The sequence below is a fragment of the Gymnodraco acuticeps genome, unplaced genomic scaffold (genome assembly GCF_902827175.1).
Source record: "Gymnodraco acuticeps unplaced genomic scaffold, fGymAcu1.1, whole genome shotgun sequence".
NCBI lineage: Eukaryota > Metazoa > Chordata > Actinopteri > Perciformes > Bathydraconidae > Gymnodraco > Gymnodraco acuticeps.
This window is the reverse complement of record NW_022990238.1, coordinates 4,877,780-4,900,270: the sequence shown is the minus strand read 5'-3', so window position 1 is coordinate 4,900,270 and position 22,491 is coordinate 4,877,780. Positions and strand designations below refer to the sequence as shown.

The 22,491-nt window shown below is 40.6% G+C and overlaps 1 long non-coding RNA gene across 1 annotated transcript; it reads right to left on the bottom strand.

Moving 5' to 3' along the window:
- Positions 1–3,096: 3,096 nt before the first annotated feature.
- Positions 3,097–7,089, bottom strand: LOC117548365. Its single transcript, XR_004569326.1, has 3 exons — positions 7,029–7,089; positions 3,260–3,422; positions 3,097–3,160 (listed from the first exon to the last, which is right to left on the bottom strand). It is a non-coding gene; the product is annotated as an uncharacterized LOC117548365 (long non-coding RNA).
- Between the last annotated feature and the right edge of the window lie 15,402 nt (positions 7,090–22,491).

Below are 22,491 nucleotides of genomic sequence, written 5' to 3'. Positions count from 1 at the left end.
TCACTGAAAAGATATTACCTCCAATATGAAGCACATGTCGGACTTTTGAAACTGGACCTTTGAAGGAAAATATAAGGTGTGGGTCATGTGATTGTTTAATTACATGTGTATACAATTATCAATATGTATGCATGTGTTAAATAATCTGGATCTGTCCGTGGCTATAAAAATCACATAATATCAGGATGAAAATGTAAATCAGTGTCAAAGAAACTGTTGTCTATAAAGTAACATTTAAAATGTATGATTTACCCTTCAATCTGGTACCGTTCCATGAGCATAATGCACCACCATTTCCGGATCTGTGCTATGTCCCGCTAAAAGAAAATGTAACAATAATAAAGTTGAAAATGAATGGAACCTCATCATTTGTCTACTCAATGTTAGCCCCCTCTTCCCCCTGAAATACTAACTCAGAGGATAAATACTGACCTCGGTAAACCAAAGTAGAGCATCTGTGCTGAAGTTGAGTGCATACTGTGAAAGGATAAAGATCTGTTAAGTTATGAGTTTCAAAAACTAACAAAACCCCTTAAAAAAAAGTGTCAAGGGAGGAATTTACCATCAGTATGAAGACACCACAGTCATTGCCCGTGGTTTGGTGAGGCTAACCCTGTAAGAATTTGGAATATAACAGTGATGTTCATGGTCAAATGGAAAATAAAGACATGTGAAAGCAGGTGTATGAGATGGTGGAGAAATGTACCTTGACGTCTCTGCCGAACTTTACTGTCCACTGACCTGGAGCAATGCGGTGCGCTAGGTCACTGTCAAAAGAAATGATAAGACATGGGAATTGATTTGGTGAAGGAACGCTATACACAATATAATTCATGTTTTTGGATTTCCTTACATTGAACTATTGCATGCCTTAAAAGAGGAAAGTTATGAAAGCCACTGAACGGGGCTAAAATAAAAACAAACAAAAATACGTTTACCAGCCGCTGAACAAAGCTGAACTTGAAAACAACACCTTTGACAAGGCTTCTAACAAAATGAATATTATAATTCATAAGCATCCTGTTGCAGACTCTTTTTTCTTTTGGTTCCACTAAGGACACTCCGACTTTGTGGAAATGGAGATATATTATAAATGAATTTGATCAGATTCAGACCCCTGGTCCTACAAGATGGTTACTGCAGTTTAGAATACTATAACTATTTAGAACTCCCATACAAGCCACAGAACGGTGAGGGGGTAATCATGTTACAAAACCTAAATATGTCCTTGTAGGAATTGTCCCCAAGCCATCTGGCTTAAGAGGGTCGAGCAATATACTCTCTCTTTGCTGGCTTGATCACCTGTCAACCATTGACAAAATACTGAAATTAGACATAATCAAACACCAGAAGAAAACCACACAGCACAACTTATGTTCATTTTGTACATGCTGGTGAGATCATTTGGAACAGACTCACGCAAGCAAATAGTGATCTGCCTTCTTCTTGCTGCCGACTCCAGCAGGGATGAAAACCATGTCCTTGGTGGCCAATTGGTCAGCCTAGTATTTTTAAACACGCAAAGCAAACACGTCAGCTGTTTTGGACTTCCAGGTAGGAACCACATACATATCCACGATGTATATATCTTTGCCCTATATTGATAGTTTTTCAAAAAAAAATGAAATCTTCATAGAAGTATGTTCAACAACAAGAGACAACCACACTTCACGAGATTGGAGTTTCACCACTAAACAGCTATTTAGAAAATATGTGTTATTCAAAAGAAAAAAGCAGGCCAATGATGTCTGTTGAAAACCGTACATGTCTTTGGGTGGCTTCTTGTACCATCTTCAGGCACGTGTTTCCAATCTGAAACAGTAACAACAGTAAGTTACCTGTGCCATTTATTTGAGACAAGATGAAGTTGGGAGGAAAGCTCAAGTATACCTACATTTGACTCCATGCACTGAGGAAGACCCAGGCTCCAAAAGTCCTCTCTGGTCAGGCACACATCACCCTCCTTCACAATGACCTCTGCTCCAGGCCTATTGTGGTCTAGCACATAGCTGAGCTGCAAATAACAGATTGCAAAACATACTTCAAGCCAATAGAAAACATAGAAAATTAAAATCAAAACAATGCACCTCCATCACTGTGCATGAAGTAAACATATATCTACCAGCTTGTCTTGAATCGGATGTATATCCTTTGCGTATTTCGCACCAGAGAGGGCATACTGGTGGTCAGCAACTGACCCCTCCGAATCCAACTTCGGTTCAGCTGTTATTAGATAGACACAAAATAACAGTATTATTGAAGTACCACACATGAAGTATACCTAAAATGTGTCCTTGTATTGATAATCAAAATACCTCTCAACATAGGCCTGATAAAGGGCTTCAGCTGAGACACATTCACACTCTGTCTCAGCTGAGCCCCTGTTGAGCTCAACAGGAGCTCAGCAGGGTTGCCACACCCTTGTTGGTGATTGAGGAAACCACATAAGGGCCAAACCAGTTGCACTCCAGTTTTCCACCTTTTCGGCCCTCCTTCCTCTTATTCGCTCTTAGGACCTCATCTCCAACGTTAATCAGGAAAGATTTCACATTCTTTCCCTTGCGTTTTTTCAAAGAGATTTTCTGTCTCTGTTGTGCTATTTGGATGTTCTGGTAAATCTGAGAAAGATATGTAACAGTTATCATTTACAGTCCTTAACATACGCTTGCATTTTTTAGGAGTTATTATGTTTTAAAATATTGCCATTTTATTCTCACCTTCGAGTGCAAATCTGCAATGGTTGCAGCCTTTGCCTCAAGCTGCTGTTCTGCCTCATCAGCAGGCACCAAAACAGAGGTATCATCCCTGTCATTGACTGTAGCATTTATAACACCCGGGACGCGAGGGTGCCTCCCAAACTGGGCAAAATAGGGGCGTGCACTTGGTTGACCCTCTGAAAGCATAAAAATTCCTTTTAGTATCTCTGTTGAGTATTGTTTCCATCTGCATTTGTTACAACATTGTACCTGCTTTGAGGTGTTAATGCTCGCCACAATGCCCCTCAGATGTAAATCCCAGTCATTCTGGTCCTCTCCACAGTACTTTGCAAGTGCTTTTTTATGTTTTGGTTTGTACGCTCATCTTGGCCATTGCACTGGGGATGGTACGCTGAAGTGATGCAGTGTTTTACACCCAGTGCATCAAAAACACCACGGTTGACCTGCAGATGGTTTAGTGTACACCAATTACCAAATTACCTGAAAAATCGTATTACATTGTTACACATAACACATACACTGTATTAGAGAGATTATTGTACCTCATTGACAAATTCCCGTCCTTGGTCGGTAATGATCTTCTCGACAAGACCGAAATCGAGAAGAATATTCACAATCTTTTTTGAGACCTCAACAGCTGTTTTGTGGTAGAGCGTTTTTGCTACCACCCACTTCGTGAACAGATCAGTCGCTGTTAGAATGTATCTGCAATATAAAATGCAGAATGTTGTAAATACATACAGAATCACTGTAAATGATTTCCTTTCTTTTTAAACCAGATTCTTCACGTTTAGAACCTTTAAGGAGACCTATCATGCTATATTTAAATGATATAGTGTATGACCATACCTATATAAGGTATATTTATACATTTTATTTTTCAAAATACCAAACAGATCATTTTTTAGCCATGCCTCGTTTCGCTCATTTTCGCTCTTTTCCAAGCCTGTCTTTGAAAATTCTGAGCAGCAGCTGACCACGCCCCCCTGCAGAAGAGCGGGGCATGAGCCGGTGAGAGTCACGTTAACATGCTTGCTGTGATTACGAGTGTGGAATAAACATGTCATCTCAGAGCAATGCATGTGTTCAAGCGTATTATCAATTTGATCCAGAGACTGACCCTGAAGCAGCGGAGGTTTTGGTGGAGGTGCAAAGATCTCGGTTGCAGCAGGACGTTTCTGAATGGTAAGTTGACAAGCTGTTGTTCCTATTATTTTACTCTGTTACGATGATTGCTACTTATACCGTTCAATTTTGGCTAATTAGCAAGAATGCTATGTGTACAGTTTATAACTTAGAGCTTGTAACGCAAAAACAGCGATACATATATATATTTATAAAGGGAGACATTCATATTTTCAGCATATATACAATGGCCTCATTGCGTTTTAATAGTTTACAGCCCTTTTCTTCCAACATCGGCAACAACCGTTGGAAAGTTCAATAACTTAGGGTGATAAAAAGTATAACTCCAACAACACCTCAGTTGTCAGCAGTGTGTGTAGTTTCATGTGTTTTTAAAAGCTCAGTTATTGACTTCTTTCTACAGGTGTACATGTGCAAATTGCGCCACGATGCCTTCTGAACCGGAGAATGTGTGCTGCATAGAGATACCACAGGTAACATTTTTGATAGCTTCACTAAGTTGTCTGTTTAGAGAATGCATTTTTAACATGTCATTCAATATGTTTATCACACTAGGTGTCAAGACGGATGCAGGAACTTGAGGACTCTGTAACCTGTATGGTGGACCATCCTGGATTGGAGCCTGTGTGCCTGAATGTGTTCTCCCTGCAGAATGCATTGAATATTTACAGAGCTGAACATGGTGGACTACAGTTGAGGCAAATAGAGCAGTGAGTGGTTTGTTTGTTTTGACTGAAATTGTAAAACGAATGCTAATATTGTTCATGGAAATAAATACTGGTGTATATGGCTTTATGCAATCTTTCATTGTACATGTACTATATATATATATATATATATATATATTATTACACAGCAATGGCATAACACACCCATGTGTACGACAAAAAAAGTCCACACACAACCTTATGCTTTTGAAATCAGAATATTCTTTACCCATCCAAACATGAATAATCACGACACATTTGATATCAACTCGGAACTTTATTGTCAAAATCAACGGTTCTTTGAACCCATAAAAAAAAATTAAATGTACTTGTATTTTGTATAAATTACACTAAATATATTTTTTAATGATTTCAGGCGTCACAGGTATCTAGCCTACAGAAGCTTTGTGAGCTGGTGCTGGGGCTTCCTTGGACGCAGGATCAGAGTGGTGATTCCGGCCTGCGTTGTCCTCAAGGAGGCAGGAGTTTCCTGATCCGCAAAATGTCGATGTTGGGTTCAGACAGCAGCCAAATTGAACCGTGTAGCATACCCGGCGATGACCTCTCCCTGTCAGGTCGCTCATAATGGTGCAGGGTCCACAAAGACTTGGTCGAAGATGAGGTCCATCAAGTTGGCCACGTAGCCTGTGCAATGTTAAAAAAAAGCACAACAAAAAATGTGGTTTAGATTAGTATATGCATGTAAAAAACTGAAAGTTCTTTCTAATTTTATATTTGTAAATAGTTGTATATAAATATTTTAAACACTTACGGAATGTGGGGTCAGTCTTTACTGGTTTTGCTCTGCATTCTCCCTTCCTGGCCTTTGGGAACTGCAGTTTATACAGAGGGTTTCCAGTGGATGTTGGCTTGTGCACGCTCAGCGTTTTCATTGTAGTGCAGGGCTGCCAGGTACAGTCTTTCATTTCCGCCATGATAAAAAATGTAAATAATAGCAAAGGATGTACAAATTGTCACTAATTAGTAAGTATGTGAGGTGCTGGCCTGTAAAGAAGAAAACATAGTTAGAACAAAATCATCTCAATTTAGTATTCAGGATGAGAAAATACTATTTGGATAAATATAGTCTGAAATCCCAAAAGATGGGGCTTAAAACTCTCTATTTAGCAAAGCTCTTTGCTTAGCCTTTTCCAATCTGAGTTAGTTTTGAACCGTAACGTGCATGCTGTGTTTCGACTCAATACAGATGATAGCCACTAATTAGCCTGTTGCTAGGTAAGGCCTTGTCAACAACAACAGACCAACGGGGCTTTAGCTCCGTTTTACTCGTGGTGTGTGTCCCCCCTCGCATACATACACACAGTGTTGTATCCTCACACACCCCCATTTATATTCATGTGCGCAAACAATTAAACACAAAAGCTTTTACATATAACGCTGCAAAAAACGGCATGTCTCATTAGCGTAGCGCTTAGCTTACAGATCGATGATATCTGATCGTTCTTACAGACTACAATCACAAAAGCTTTTACATATAACGCTGCAAAAAACGGCACTTACCTACAGAAGATTACGTTTGTTATTATAACTTACTCAATATGATTTTAGAGGATACAAAATACTAATAAATAGGAGAATAAATACTTGTGTTATCGGCTAGGGCGTGGCTTTACAGCCTTCACACAGATCGCCATTACGGCAGTATGACTGAACATGTTAGCAAATGCCTGATAATTAAAATAAAAGACAAACAAAGACTGCGGAGCGTACAATATAAAATGTTATAAAAACATATAAACACCTAACCGATTACTATTTGGGTTTGAGGCGACATTGATACGGCGAAGCTACATGCTACATGCTACATACTACAAGCTAGAGATAGCTTTATCAGGAAAAACACCGCTAAATAAAAACTTACAGCTTCATAATTGGATGTGTCCTCACTGGCCTGCTCCCGGATGGTTGGTATTGATCCCGGGTTTAGCATTAGCTTGGAGGCATATCCGTGTTGGACTTGAGAGAAGTTCATAAACACCTCCCGGATGGTTGGTATTGATCCCGGCAATGCACGTGGCCGTGGCTCATTCCCCTGATAGGTGGAGAGTTGACCAATAAGCGGAGCACGTCTCTTTGTGACGTAGGAAAGTGTTGAAATCTGGATCCGTTTTTTTCAGATCCGTTTCAGCCACTTTTTTAGAGATTTGGCGAAGGAGGAAAATAGAGAGGGTTGTGTTTTCTGACACTTGGTGAGTTCCCTGGAACACCGGGGACATATATTCATGTATAAAAGACGTCCAAAGGTGCATTTTGCATGATAGGTCCCCTTAAAGGAGGTTACACATGCTTCAGCCCATCATGATAGTACCTTTTGCCCTTAGCAGTGGAGGGAAGTGGGCCAATGAGATCCACACATGTCTCACTCTGTTTCAATTGTACACATAACAACACATTTCTGTAGAATCAATAATCAGTCAGTCAGTCAAAAACTCCCCACCCATTTCTTCACGTCCTCCCGCATAGTGGACCAGTGGTACGTTGCCAAAACCTTCTCGTGGTGCGCCCTTCTCCCTGCATGACCTCCGGAACCCAGGTTATCATGGCACCTCCTTCAGGACATTGATAATTTGGTCCTTGGTGCACACAACCATCCTCTCATTGTCCTTGTATGTGTAGTACAAATCTCCAGCTGGCACAACAGGAACAACAAAAACAATCATTTAGACATGTGTAGAGATGACATTATGACTAAAAGCTGTTCAAGAAATCCAGTGGCAAATGTGGTTTAGACGTAACAACTACAGTAATGTAAAGGTGTGTATAAAAAGAAAAAGGAGAAACAAGCTGTGGAGTCCTTGCGATTTACTGAAAAATGTTGGAATTGCAATATGATAAACCATTAGAGGTATGATCACTTTTGCACCAAAAAACACCATTAGGATAAATAGATAGATAGATATATACTTTATTGATCCCTATAAGTAAAGGGATGGTGATGATGTCACATGTACAGGGGGTTTATACCTCATAATAAAAACGTATGTTCGTGACTTAACCATGGTCTTATTCTGTTACTTACCTTTGATCAGGTATTGTTTTGGATGCCCTCCGAATTAACGGCCTTCCTTTTATCATGCTTTTCAGCGGCGATGGTGAGATTGTGGTAAACCACCATTGAGCACGTACTGCTTTATCTCAGCATAAAAAGCTCTTCCATTTTCTGTCATGAAAAGTTAAAATGGTCGCGGTAATTAATGTGGGAAGCGGAGGGATCTAGATCGTTCACACATAACAGCTGTACCGAGTTCCTCCGGCTGCGTTCCGCAGACGGCCGGTGTGTGGCAGCATAGCGCTGGGAGCAGAGGGAGGTGAGTATATGACGGATATGACGGATGACGGATGCGACGGGAAATACACCCGAACATATTTGGTAGGGCCGAACATATCTGGGTACTGACAGCCGTCACTGCTCGGCTCTGTGGTAAAGTTCAGCATTTATCTCGAGCTGAGCGCTCATTGGTGGTTTTACCACGTGCTGCTGATGAAACTCTCCAATTGGCTCGGCAAAAGTTTGTTGTGTTTTGTGTCAGTTTTACGTCGCCACATCCATTCCCATTTTCATCATTGTTCCACAATGTTTATCATAATGAAATTAATATCCATATATTTTATACTATACTTGCACTGCTTACCGTTTTCATACTTTATATATCTTAGCATATCATACACACTGTTCATACTGCTCACAGGCTGATATCTAGTGTATTCATACCCCTCACTGTTTATTCATCATTCAATTCATTCTATATTTTATTCTGTAGATTGTGTACATTGCTTTTCACTTCACTGCTTGTTGCACCTGGTTAGAAGCTAAACTGCATTTCGTTGTCTCAGTACCTGTAATATGTGCAATAACAATAAAGTTGAATCTAATCTTGAGCAGGAACAAATGTATTTACTTAGTACATATCTGACATTAAAGATTAAACACATGTGTGAGAGAGAGAGAGAGAGAAGAGAGAGAGGAGAGAGAGAGGAGAGCGAGAGAGAGAGAGAGAGAGATGAGAGGAGAGAGAGAGAGAGAGAGAGAGAGAGAGATGAGAGAGAGAGGAGAGAAGAGGAGAGAGAGAGAGAGAGGTCAGGAGAGGAACTGCCAGGTACAGTCGAGACAGAAGAATTGTAAGGGCTTATAACCCCCATCCATCTATTTATCTATCTGTTTATCTATAACAATAGTGTTCATTTACAATAGGCATCATTTTAAAACAACATACATCTATTGCAGTTATGATGTCATAACATACAATTGTATAAAACACAATTTGCTTACATCTTTGTTCTCTTTTGAGAATCAAACAAAACAGATTTAAAAAAAAAAAAAAAATGCAAACAAACAAGTGAAATAAACTAAATGGCTGAATTGCTTTTAATTCACTGGCAGGAGCGACAAGTGAGGAGGAGCAAAAAGTGAACAAGGAGGGAGAGATTCATTTAATTTCAAACCTTTATTTAATCAGATTGGTCCCTTGAGATCATAGATCTCTTTTTCAAGGGAGACCTGCAGCATAGAGGTTCCACATGAAACATAAAACAATAAAATACATCATACATTATATTTACAGGTACATTTACATAGTTATAGACATTTACAAGTGCCCATAGTATCAACGAGCATTTCATTTAGCCTAGCTTTAAAAACATGCAGAGGAATGAGATTGCTCAGTTTCAATTCTTGCTGAAGATTGTTCCAAGCAAGTGGAGCTGCGCACATAAAAGCTGTCTTACCTAAAACAGTCCTTGCTCTTGGCACATCTAACAAGACTACATCATGCGATCTCAGACAATAGCTGCTTGCAACTCTCTGTGTTATCAGAGAGCAGATATAATACGGGAGTTTACCCAACAAAGCTTTATAAATAAACGTGTACCAAATATTTGAACAAAGAGAAAGAGTAGAGGAGAGAGAGAGTAATGAACAGGAAGAAGACAGAGAGACTAAAGAAGATGGAAGAGAGGCTGCAGGTTATGGAAAGGAGAGAGACATGGAAAGTGAATGTTGACAATATTTTGTGATCATTTTAGCCTCTTCTGCATGTCAGATCATTAATGGTAACAATCAACTGATTCTTATGTATTACACTTTCAAAATAATGGATGCTGACATTGTCAGCTCACTGACATGGTTTGAAATCAATATATTATCCAATGTGTGACCCCCCCCCAGGACTTAAAAAGCACCTAACTAGATCATGAAAATCCCAAAAATCTCGGGGGGTATCCCCCGAACCCCCCTAACATGTTTGGACCTCGGTATTTAGAGAGAGAGAGCACCGGTTACTATTGTTGCTGTTAGCATCTGGTGCTAGCTAGCTGCGCTAACAGATATAAGGAGCTGTTTCAACAACAAGGTGGAGGAGAGTCCTGTCCAGTCAGACTGAGAGACTGATAACTACAGCTCAGCTGAGGTAAAGGACTCTCTGAGTGTTTAGATAGTTAACTTTGTCTAAATTATCTCTGTGGGTCTCAAACGGTTTGGTCACCATTTATGTAAACACATATTTGATTTGAGGGGGGAGTGAGATTAGTGAAATATGCATGAATAATACATTTAAAAAAAGTTAACTAGGTGAAAAAAGGTAAGATAAACTTTTAAAACTTGTTGAGAGCTAAAACTAGTCTTTGCTTCTGCCTCAAAGAGGAGCAGGGAGGAGAGGGGGGAGACAGGAGAGGCTAGTTCAGGAGCACAGACACACTCACAACTATAAATGAACCAAAAACAAATAAATAAAAAGTTCAAATGTTTTTAAATATTGGATATGGTATGTTATTGGTTATGGCCATATTCTTATGATGTTATGATTATTTAAATGTATACAGTTCTGTTTCATATAGGTGTTCCCATAGATCTATAGTCTCTTTATTTCCCCCTCAAAATGCACCAGATTGATGCATTTAACTCCAACATTTAACAAAAAATATCTTACCGGGGGTGCATGCCCCCGGACCCCCTAGAGCAGGGGTGTCAAACTCGATTTTCATGGATAGGGTTATAATAACTTCATAATTAACTACGTCTGAAAAGCAGAAGTCTAGGGCAAATAATTGCAAGTCTCTTCAGTGAGAATGTCACACATTTTTTTAAAAAGAAAAGCCAAATTCTGAAAAAAACTCACAATCTAAAAAAAGAAGTGACATTTTGAAGAAAAGAAGTGACATTTTAAAGAAAATAAGTGACATTTTAAAGAAAAAGTCATATTAAAAAAAAGGGCAAATTCTAAGAAAAAAGGCATATTTGAGATGCATTGTGGGACATGTAGTTTATGGGCAATGTGCTTCTGTAAAGTGGCAGGTAACTGTATAATAAACATATTATATTCTTTGCAAGCTCTTGTGGAGCCACATAAAACGAAGTCGCGGGCCTTGAGTTTGACACCCCTGCCCTAGAGGATTTGAGGTACACCCCATGTTCACATGAATAGATTCCTAAATAGATTTTCTCATTTTTTTAAATAGTGACCCATGTCCATATGTTTATTTTTGGATAGTAGATTTAAACTATAGGGCTATCACTATGGGCAGCAACGCTGTAAATATTGACAAATAAATCCAGCAAAATGGCACAAAAAAAAACTGGTAGTGGCCTAGCTGGGTGTATTTGACTTATTGTCCCTGTCTGGCCCTGCTGGACACTCATCTTCTACATTGCAGACCTTGCCTTTCTACATGCAATGCTCTGATGCAAATGAAGGATCACTGGAAAAGTGAACAAGACAATAGGAAGTTAGTGGGTGCAGTATTATTAGATTTTAGTTCTGCTTTTGGTGTTATTAATCATTCTTTGTTGTTACACAAGCTGGAACAATATGGTTTTACTTTGAATGCACTAAGGGGTAAAGAAAGTTACATGAAACATCTAAGGCAAACTGTTTTCTTAAATGGAAGTTTGTCAAAGATTAGGAAAATTGGAGTACCTCAAGGTAGTTGTTTGTTACCGCTTTTGTTTTCTGTATACATAAATGACTTCCCATTAGTGCTAGAGAAGGCCAAAATTGTAATGTTTGCCAATTATTCGACAATATATACAGCAGCGCCATCAACAGAAAGCTGAGTTACTTTCTTAATAGGGACTTGGGTAACAAGTTATTACTTGTTGGAAAAACCAAATCCAAAATGTTGGCTCCCTCTTTAAAAATAGGATAAAATCATAAGTTGAAAGCTGAATCAAAATTACATTTAAATATAAACCATATACCAATTGAACAGGTATAAGAGACATAACTGCTAGGTGTATTACAGTGCTCTTATAGAAAAAGTGTAACAGACATGCATGAAAAAGTACGCTGTCAGGCAGAGATCCTCATCCACCTATTCTTTGTTGAATTTTTCCAGAAATGTTACAGTGACGTACTATTAGACTTTTCTCGCAGTTTGCCGAACATAATTATCAATCACAACATGCAATATAAAGAAGGTTCATGTTACCTAAATCTAATAGGATTCAGAAATAAAGAAGTTAATGGTTGAACAACGGTTTCCTCCTCATTTGTAGTTTCCACAGCCAACACAAGGGGAGGCCCTCGTCCTACAGGTCAGATGCACACATTGAGGAGACTCCCCTCTTCACACTGTTGTGTAGAAAAACAAAATACCCACAGGGTTTTAATTATGTTCTAGATTTAAATATCGAAATCAGTGAATTATAAGATAAGCACATCCTGCAGTGCAGTAATGACTCTGTATTGCGGCATGATCTTTTTACCTCTCAGGTAGTTCAATTGTATTAATCCCTGTTCATGTTTGCGGTATATCCTCCAGTTTTCTTTGGAGATAGGTCGTAGACAGAGGTTGGCAGTGCCCCTGAAATATTCTAACTATGAGAGGATAGAACAGATGCAACTGAGTACTCAAAGAGGCCTCTGTCATTTCCCTTTCACACACACACACACACACACACAAACACACACACACGGTGCAAGGATGAAGCAGAAGCCGCCATGCTGCTGCACGCTTCATTTGCACTGCATCTTCTCTGGTCCACCGAGAAAACACAGACCATGGCCTGTGTCACTCAATATGGGCCCCTCTCTATCTCTACAACTCCATCTACTTCCTCTCAGTCCCTCTCTGCCTCTCCTTTGCCCTTCTCTCTTACATTGCAACCGTTTACCAGTAGTGAGTAAACAAATGTGCCTCCCAAACATACTCTCAAGTTTCCACCTTAATTATCACATTGGCATGAGGAAAAGCATTAATGACAAGTAGATTTATTTATAACTAATGCGCTGTGACTAACCAGATAACCTTTGAATCAGTCATGATTGCTTCCTCACTACTTGGCGAGAACCGTAATGAATACAAATGACAGCATCACAACAAGCATGAATGAGAGAGTAAATGGAGTTGGCTCATCCCTCCCCTGGTGGGAAGTGGACTTGTCCAATCTTTTGATTAATCTTTCCAATGATATCAAGTGACAGTGGGAGGCTTGGATCTCCTCTTCCTATCCACAGAGCCCCTGCAGAAGCAAAGAGCAGAGATGACGCAGGAGAGGCTGTAAACACACACAAAGCTCTGAACATGCATGTCCCACAACACAAACTCCCACAAACACCACGCAGCTAGTTCTCAACGGAGTAAATTCCAGCTAGTCTAAACAGGAATTTTAAGATAAATAATTACAATACTGCTGCTTTTGAGTCCTCTGTCCAGCTGTCTCAACTCTTCCCTTCTTGTTCTGCTCACAAGAGTGACGATGAGAGATAAACATCCATCTTCCCGTCTCCCTGCCTACCCCCCCAATCCCTCATTCTCTGTCCGTGTGGATAAGTGCACTAAGAGCACGAAGAGTACTGGCTCTGGTAATTGTAAGATATTTTAATGAACAAAACGAGGACAGGGGTAGATTAATCCCCACAAAGTTCTTTCAATTCTCTTTTGGGAACCCAAGTTAAAACAAAACCTTGGTGCACCATTCAGAGCGTGTGAGTTGTGGAGTCAAAGCTGAGGCAAAGCAACACCCTGAGAATCCTGAGTAGCTCTGAAACAATAATGCTGTCTGCTCGGTACCCTGCTTGGCTGGAACTTGCATAGCTCCTTAACGGTTTCTAAATACACATGGTAGAAAGCTGACCATAACCAAAGCAGCATTCAGGCCAGGAGTGACTCCTTTTAGCACAATAGTATCAAGTTCTCACCCTGTGAGTCTTTTCAACTGTTTTCATAGATAACACATTTCCCAGTTAGATTATTTTGGCAGACCGCAATGTCACCATCAATCACAAGGCCTTTTCCCCTCAACTCAAACCGTAGAAGCGATTGAAGTGTGGCTCGGAAAAGCTTCCAGTCACTAGGGATGCTTTCAAGTAAATGGTAATAAGCATAATCCCTCATTCTGAGTGCAAGGAAGAAGTGAGTTTAGTGAGCAGCTAATCGTGCTGGGGATGTTACAAACACTTTGGCCTGTCCAGCCTGCCCATTGTGAAGCATGACACCCCCAAGTTGGATATCACTAAGAAACATCTACACTCTGCCAGCACAGGAAGTCCACCAACACACACTGACGTACTAACTCACATAGAGAAATGCACAGTGGTCACATTCATCAGCTGTTTCACGCACTGGATAGTGAACTGTTCTGTAATACATAAACATACAATCCTGTGGTCACATTATGGCCAAAGAAATGCTCAGCTAATACAATTGAATTTGCAAATTGGATATTCTTTGTGAGTTGTAGGAGTTGAGCTGCTATGGGAACATATGAATATATGAAATGACAGGGCCTCAGACAATAACATGCACACCCACACCCCACCTACACCTCCTACACACATAATAAAACCCCTTCCATTGCAGCTAACCCCACCATCATTTGCAAAACCACAGCTCCCTGTTACCGGGCTTGGTTAGCCTGGGCACGGCAACCTGATACTGCTGAGAAAGTCTTATCAAATAAAGCAAATAAAACAACACTATCGACAACACCTCTCCTCCATAGAGCCAAACGTGAAAGATCAGAAAAATGTCTGCAAACAAACCAACCTCTGCCTGAGGGCCTATCAGAGTTTGAACATGAATGCTTTGTAAGGCTGCATCATGTACATTATTAGGCAATACAGACCGCCATGTTAAAGCACTAACGTACAGCAGCTCTTGCTGAGGCACAAGTTGTGCAACTCGGACCGCCTCTATTCATCTTTTTTCCAGCTCAATCTCCAGAGAGGGACCTCTGTCAGAAAACAAACCTCTCTATTTGAAGCATGGCCTCCAGTTAAACGTGTTCAACTTCTGCCTTCCTCTGTACATTTGACAGACATTTGTCTCTCCAGCTTTACCCTTCCACTCTTCCTCCTGTGTCATTTTTTGCTCCCTCTCTCTGCTCTTTGCCCTTCTTTCGCTATTGCTTTCCCCTTTGTCTCTCAATTCCTAACTCTCTTCCTGTGTTCCCCCCTGCGATTCGTAAGTCTCAGTATTTGGCTAGGCGAAGCCAGGGCGAGCGTGTCTTGTTACAGCAGTCCGGGCCCTCTGATAAAGCCCCGCATTGTGAGGATAATCCCTTAGAAACAATCAGGATTTTTATATTGTTCCCTCTGTTATTCCTGTTGCCTCACACATTAAAAGCAGACAGCACACACACACATACACACACACACACACACACGAGAATCTGACACACAAACAAGTACATGTACAAGCACCAGCATGCACTGCATACTAGTGGGCTCATGGGAAAGTATGCAAGAAATTCACATCAAATTATCCTTTTGGGTAATTTTGTTTACAAGCTGGTCTCTGTGCATCCTACTCTCTGTCATTCTAAACCGAATCCAAGACTGTCTCACCTACATCTACGTCAACATGACATGGGAGCTTTAGGGGACAGGGATCTGTAAATGGGGAGTTGCTGCAGCGCTGTAAAATGTCAGTTAAGTCAGTATATCTATCACTGTCATGTTTGGTTAAGGCAGCCTTTCTGTTGCTGTTCACACTTGGCTGAGCCCTATTGTTAAATAAGCAAAGCCTTGTGTTTGGTCGTGCTGCGGATCAGTGAGGCAATCAGGCACTCACCTGAACAATTTGGAGAGGAGAACAGAGCAGGAGAGCAGCACAGCGCCGTTAATGTTCACGTTAGCACACCTAAAAACGTCATTATTACAGATACAAAAATGAAACATTTACAGAGCAGAATGTCTTTTGCTCTTTGTTAGTTTAGCTGAAGACGGAAAAGTGAAAGGGGGCGAAAGGTAGTACAGTTTTTCAGCCACCTGGGCAAAGCAGGAATTTTGAATTGTAAACATGAACAGCGTAGGAGAAATGAACAACACTAACAGGGCTATGTGCCATGGACAGGCCGGTGGTACCTTACTGGGACACACAAATTGGCTACAGCCAGCCTTTAGGTTGATTTTTCCATCTAGGCTTTTCCTGCCATCAAATTCAACATAGCTGCTTTGTTGTGCTTTTATCTCTCCAGTCTCTGATGTAAGGCTGACCATTCAACTGAATACTATCACCACTAGCAGAAAGCGTTAAATCCTATGACGTTGACGATGTTATGCTATTCATAATGTTTTCATTTTTTAGACGTGGTTACTGACTTGTGGAACCTTTTCTTTTGCCGTGTAAGATCTGAAGACAGCTGTTAGTCTAGACAGGTGGATGCCTGCGTGGTTCCAGGCCTTGTGTTATCTTCTTGTCACTGCCATAATTCTTCATCTTCCAACAGGAGGTTTCCTTCACCGGCTTTTCCCTCTGCCGGCATCATCTGTCACCACAACCAAGGGGAAGGGAAACCATAATTACAGGACAGAGGTAACCATAACTCACCTCCTAGGGTTATCACTAATAGCAATGGTAGCCAGCAGCAACAACTGCCAGACTGACATTGTTCAACAATTACACACACTGACTGTAACAAAATACATCGTAAAAGCTGATGTAGTCCACCTGTTTCCCAATGGTGCCAGGAATACATATTGTATTTGAAGAGATACCAAGACACAAGGTTTACAAATAGAAAAGCTGAGCATGTGCAACGGATTTAACGATAAGGTAGTTGTTAAAGATAATATGATGTTACTTACTGTACTGTACTTTCTGTATCAATTACACAAGCTTTCATTTGCAAGTGATGTAAGTGGTCAGCATTACACACACTGCTCTAATTACTCACTAGTTCACCTCATTCATAACTGGGAATGACATGAATATTGTCAGGTGTCTGTTGTGAGCATGTTCATTAAACTATTGGCTCTAAGCTATCACCCCCCTTACAACTAGAAAAGCCCAGATAAAAGGATGTGTAAACACAGTAGAAAGAGAGGTGCCTGCACTGTGTTTAACATTTTCCTGGAATCAAACGAGCACATCTCTGATGTGTTGAAGTGTTGTAAGTGTGACCTCAGCGCCTCAGGTTTTTAAATTCTCTGTGTTATTCAAGCTGTTTCCTGGGGAGGACTGTAATTAGGAGCACCGCTGCACTGACAGCACGACGATCACCATCAGACACACACTGTGCATCAATAACTTCACTGTCCTACACACAGTACTGCATTATAAACTCTTAAATGCTTACTCTTACACACACATTCCTTTTATACTGATATTGGACAACATTCTTAAACATTATGAGATAAATTAAATAATCCGAAAATGTATGGTAAATGTTCTCAATATGGTCCATTTCAAATTGGCTTTAAAGCGAGAATATGCAACTAAAGCTGAACCATGATGGGCAATTACAGATAAATGGCATATCAAATGTCCTTTCTTCTGTTTTATATTGACACCACTGAAGTGTGTATCCATGACATGATAACATGTATGTACCACAACAAGGGAAGGGTAATAAAGACAGTTAAGAAACTCATAGAAGGACTTTGTTCAACAATATCCAGTTTGCTAATGTTAGCTCTTTTAAGCTTCCAGTCATATCAAACATCCCACAACTCCAACGAGAAAACCCCTGAGAGTTTTAAAAATAGTTCTTCAGTACTTATCACAACAGTCATACTGTTTTTCACATACCAACGCATCATTTATTCCCACATAAACCATTTGTCATTACCATACTGTCCACACACACACACCATTATATTAAAGCTCACTGACCTCTGTCACACAATCACTAACATTGTTTCCCTTTCTCTACTTTTTTTTTTCTTCAAATCCCACTCACAACAAAACTATTCTCTTTTAATAATGAAGTTTCACAAAGAGAGCAGGGTAGTCACAATTATTAGTACAGTGGGGCAAAAAAGTATTTAGTCAGCCACCAATTGTGCAAGTTCTCCCACTTAAAAAGATGAGAGAGGCCTGTAATTTTCATCCTAGGTATACCTCAACTATGAGAGACAGAATGGGGGGAAAGAATCCAGGAAATCACATTGTAGGATTTTTAAAGAATTTATTTGCAAATTATGGTGGAAAATAAGTATTTGGTCAATAACAAAAGTTCATCTCAATACTTTGTTATATACCCTTTGTTGGCAATGACAGAGGTCAAACGTTTTCTGTAAGTCTTCACAAGGTTTTCACACACTGTTGCTGGTATTTTGGCCCATTCCTCCATGCAGATCTCCTCTAGAGCAGTGATGTTTTGGGGCTGTCGCTGGGCAACACAGACTTTCAACTCCCTCCAAAGATTTTCTATGGGGTTGAGATCTGGAGACTGGCTAGGCCACTCCAGGACCTTGAAATGCTTCTTACGAAGCCACTCCTTCGTTGCCCGGGCGGTGTGTTTGGGATCATTGTCATGCTGAAAGACCCAGCCACGTTTCATCTTCAATGCCCTTGCTGATGGAAGGAGGTTGTCACTCAAAATCTCACGATACATGGCCCCATTCTTTCTTTCCTTTACACGGATCAGTCGTCCTGGTCCCTTTGCAGAAAAACAGCCCCAAAGCATGATGTTTCCACCCCCATGTTTCACAGTAGGTATGTTCTTTGGATGCAACTCAGCATTCTTTCTCCTCCAAACACGTCTAGTTGAGTTTTTACCAAAAAGTTCTATTTTGGTTTCATCTGACCATATGACATTCTCCCAATCCTCTTCTGGATCATCTAAATGCTCTCTAGCAAACTTCAGACGGGCCTGGACATGTACTGGCTTAAGCAGGGGGACACGTCTGGCACTGCAGGATTTGAGTCCCTGGCGGCGTAGTGTGTTACTGATGGTAGCCTTTGTTACTTTGGTCCCAGCTCTCTGCAGGTCATTGACTAGCTCCCCCCGTGTGGTTCTGGGATTTTTGCTCACCGTTCTTGTGATCATTTTGACCCCACGGGGTGAGATCTTGCATGGAGCCCCAGATCGAGGGAGATTATCAGTGGTCTTATATGTCTTCCATTTTCTAATAATTGCTCCCACAGTTGATTTCTTCACACCAAGCTGCTTACCTATTACCTTACCGATTCAGTCTTCCCAGCCTGGTGCAGGTCTACAATTTTGTTTCTGGTGTCCTTTGACAGCTCTTTGGTCTTGGCCATAGTGGAGTTTGGAGTGTGACTGTTTGAGGTTGTGGACAGGTGTCTTTTATACTGATAACGAGTTCAAAGAGGTGCCATTAATACAGTTAACAAGTGGAGGACAGAGGAGGCTCTTAAAGAAGAAGTTACAGGTCTGTGAGAGCCAGAAATCTGGTTTGTTTGTAGGTGACCAAATACTTATTTTACCGAGGAATTTACCAATTAATTCATTGAAAATCCTACAATGTGATTTCCTGGATTATTTCCCCCCATTCTGTCTCTCATAGTTGAAGTGTACCTAGGATGAAAATTACAGGCCTCTCTCATCTTTTTAAGTGGGAGAACTTGCACAATTGGTGGCTGACTAAATACTTGTTTGCCCCACATAGGGTAATGGCGAAATATGTAGCCTAAACAATCTCTTGAATACACACTCATGTAATTTCACACTTTTTAACTTATAAACCTACACTTTAGTTGGCAAAAACACAGAATAAACATACCCAATAATGCTGAAACACAGAAGAAGATGCAGGCATACACTGACCTAAAAGGTTTTATACACATATGAGATGTGTTTTCTCTCTCCTTGGAGCTACAGAGTGAGTGCGGGGTCAGTGTATACATCTCACTTTATGAGGTTCACATGAGCAAGATACTTGTGGTGTCTTAAGTGATGAATGGGCTGTTTTCATGATTCCCCGGCTTGTATTAACATGGGCTGAGTGTCGTGTCACTATAACATTACCACTACATGTGAATGTGTGTTTTGAGGGAGACTCAGCTTGTTGACCTTGGAACCCAGGATCGTCCTCCCACTTCTCCACTGCAGTCGTCACTAACACCTCACAAGCCCGAACTATTGTTTTTATTCCCAGGATCTTGTTTTTGCATTCCAGTCTGCCCTCAGCGGCATGCGGGTTATGGAGCAAACATGAACACACACCCACACACAAGACATCTCTCATCCTTCAGCCTAAACAATATAAGCAAAGTGTTTTTGTATCTCTATCGGCGTGTCTTGTCTTGGTTCTGCTAGATAAGCCTGTTTTATAGAAGAATGTTATGTCCAGGTCTAACTCACTCGTCAGGATGCTGGTTTAAATCTTTAACCGTCAGTTGTATCTTTGTGTCTGCACAGACTATTTTAATGTGTTTACTTCTGGTTTGCTTTACAGGTGACAGAGAGAGTCGGAAAACACTTTGTGCTCAACAAAGAGAACCCGCAAGTAGCTAAGGTCGCCCTACCCTTAAACGTTGTGCTTGAAACTAAAGTAAACACACCACACATTGTGGCGCCAGGTCTTATCAGGTAACCTTTTCCATTATATTATACTTTCACAACACCTCACCCTTACAAAGACAACAATATGACCTTCAAGATAGTGAATAATGTTTTCTGCTCAATTTGCTGTTACAGGCTAAACACGGCTAGTAACAAAAGATTAGCAAGATGCAGGATTGTTTTCAACAAACCCAAAAAAATATGTTTAAAACATGTGTCTCCAAATGAACATCTTAGCCTTAAGCATTTGGAAATTGATTGTTCTTTTACAAAGCAGACTGAAAATTGGATTCTTAGAAAAGTGTAAATTGATGCAGAGACATTTCTTTCAGGGAGGTATTCTCAACAGATGCATGTTTACACAATGACTGACTAGTGCAAGTCTGTGGTTTCTTTTTTCTCTCTACAACTCATTAACAATTTATACAAACTTTAAATATATAATACAACAAATACTATGCAGCATCAGCTATCCAGTACATGTGGTGGAGCACATAACTGCCTTGATTTGCTAAGTGATTCTATCTTCATCAGATACAACAATGACACAGTCGTCATCAGATAGTATGTACTTATCTGTACAATATGTACTGGACTGATAGACGAGGTACAGTATGCATTTACTGATGTGATTGTGAGGGTATGCACAAACATCGCACACCTATAGTAAACAAAGTCATTTGGCAGTAATTGTGGCCCTCCACCTGTAGTACCATTAGTTTTTTACACATCAGTTTTGAGGTTAATCTCTTTGCTAATTCTATGAGCCAGTATGGCTGTATTGAAACATCCTAATCCCTGGAGAGCAGAGTGAGAAAACAGGGGAAGCGTGAGATTTATCCAACCAGGAACATGCAAACTAATGTCTTTCACAGCCTCATATCGGGACACAATGTGCCCACTTGCACTCCTAATGGCTGCAGCTAGTGTATTCACCAAGTAATTACTATGGGAAATTCAGAAATATGCATAGCAGTTCAGGCTGGGGGAGCAAGCCTGAACTTGAGCATACTAAAGAGCACATTAATCCTTTTTAATTCTATTACGAATTGGACTACAGCTGGATAAGAGGCCATCAGAGTTCCAGAGACTAAGTTTGTAATACCTTGGAGACCCACAGTGAAAAGCTCTTACTTAAAAAAAAATCATTTGCAAGGAAATATATTTTCCTCCTCGCAGTTGAATGAATTGGCAGCCTTAAGCTGCTCATACTTGGTAGTAAACAGAGATACTGTAGGTTTAATTTTTTGAGGTCTGCGGAAAGAGGTTTACATCTACATCAAAAGGACTATTTTATTTCTTTAAATGTGGGCAGAGGAATGGAATTTGGCTGAGCTGCAAATGCCTTGGTGATGTTATCAATGCCAGACAAATAAGATGTGTGATACAACTGTCCTTTCCACAGACATGAAGAGATATAGGTAAGCTACGTGCCTACCGCAGCACACTTTATCTGTGTGTCGATTTGGATGAGTGCTCAAGAGCATCCGCCCTTGCTATTTTTGCACCTGTTTGATAAAATAAATAAATCATAATCTTATCAAGGAATTCCCCAAAGTTAAGTGCAAGGATGAGGGAGGAAGTGGGTTTCATTCACAGTGAAGTGTGTGGACCGTAATGGCTTTCACCTGTTGGGATAAGAGTTCAAATGCCCCCAATTCTAAATGTCCACAGTGCCGGGCTACTGTTACTACTGTGTGCACAGTCGCAGCAGAGTAAATAGTGAGGCCCTTTTGCCTGGACCTCAGTAATCTGAACATACAGAATGTGCCTCTGCTTGTCGATCCCCATTCACTTCCATCAGGGCCAAAGGGTTTGTGAGGAGGACACCAGTCACAGTGTAAACGAGATGTCGTGTTTGACAGGGTGTGTAATCTCAGCTCAGTGGAGCAGTCTACCTCTCACTCACCTCAGTCACACACACCTAAACATGAAACAATAACAAGGAGCACGGGATACACAGATAGACAGGAACCTGTCACACAAGCACAGGCATATACGTTGCTCAGGAATTAAACGTGTCTCCTTAGTTACAGTATTATGAAACAAAACAGGCCTGAAAACCGCAATCACATTCCTTCCCTTTCTGACACCCCACGCCCATCACCCTCATTCTCCAATATCTACCGCCCCATCTGTTCTGCCAACTGCTCCATTGTTCCTTCCCTTCATTACTGGATCACTTTTCCTGCTCGTCTGTCCTACCTCACCT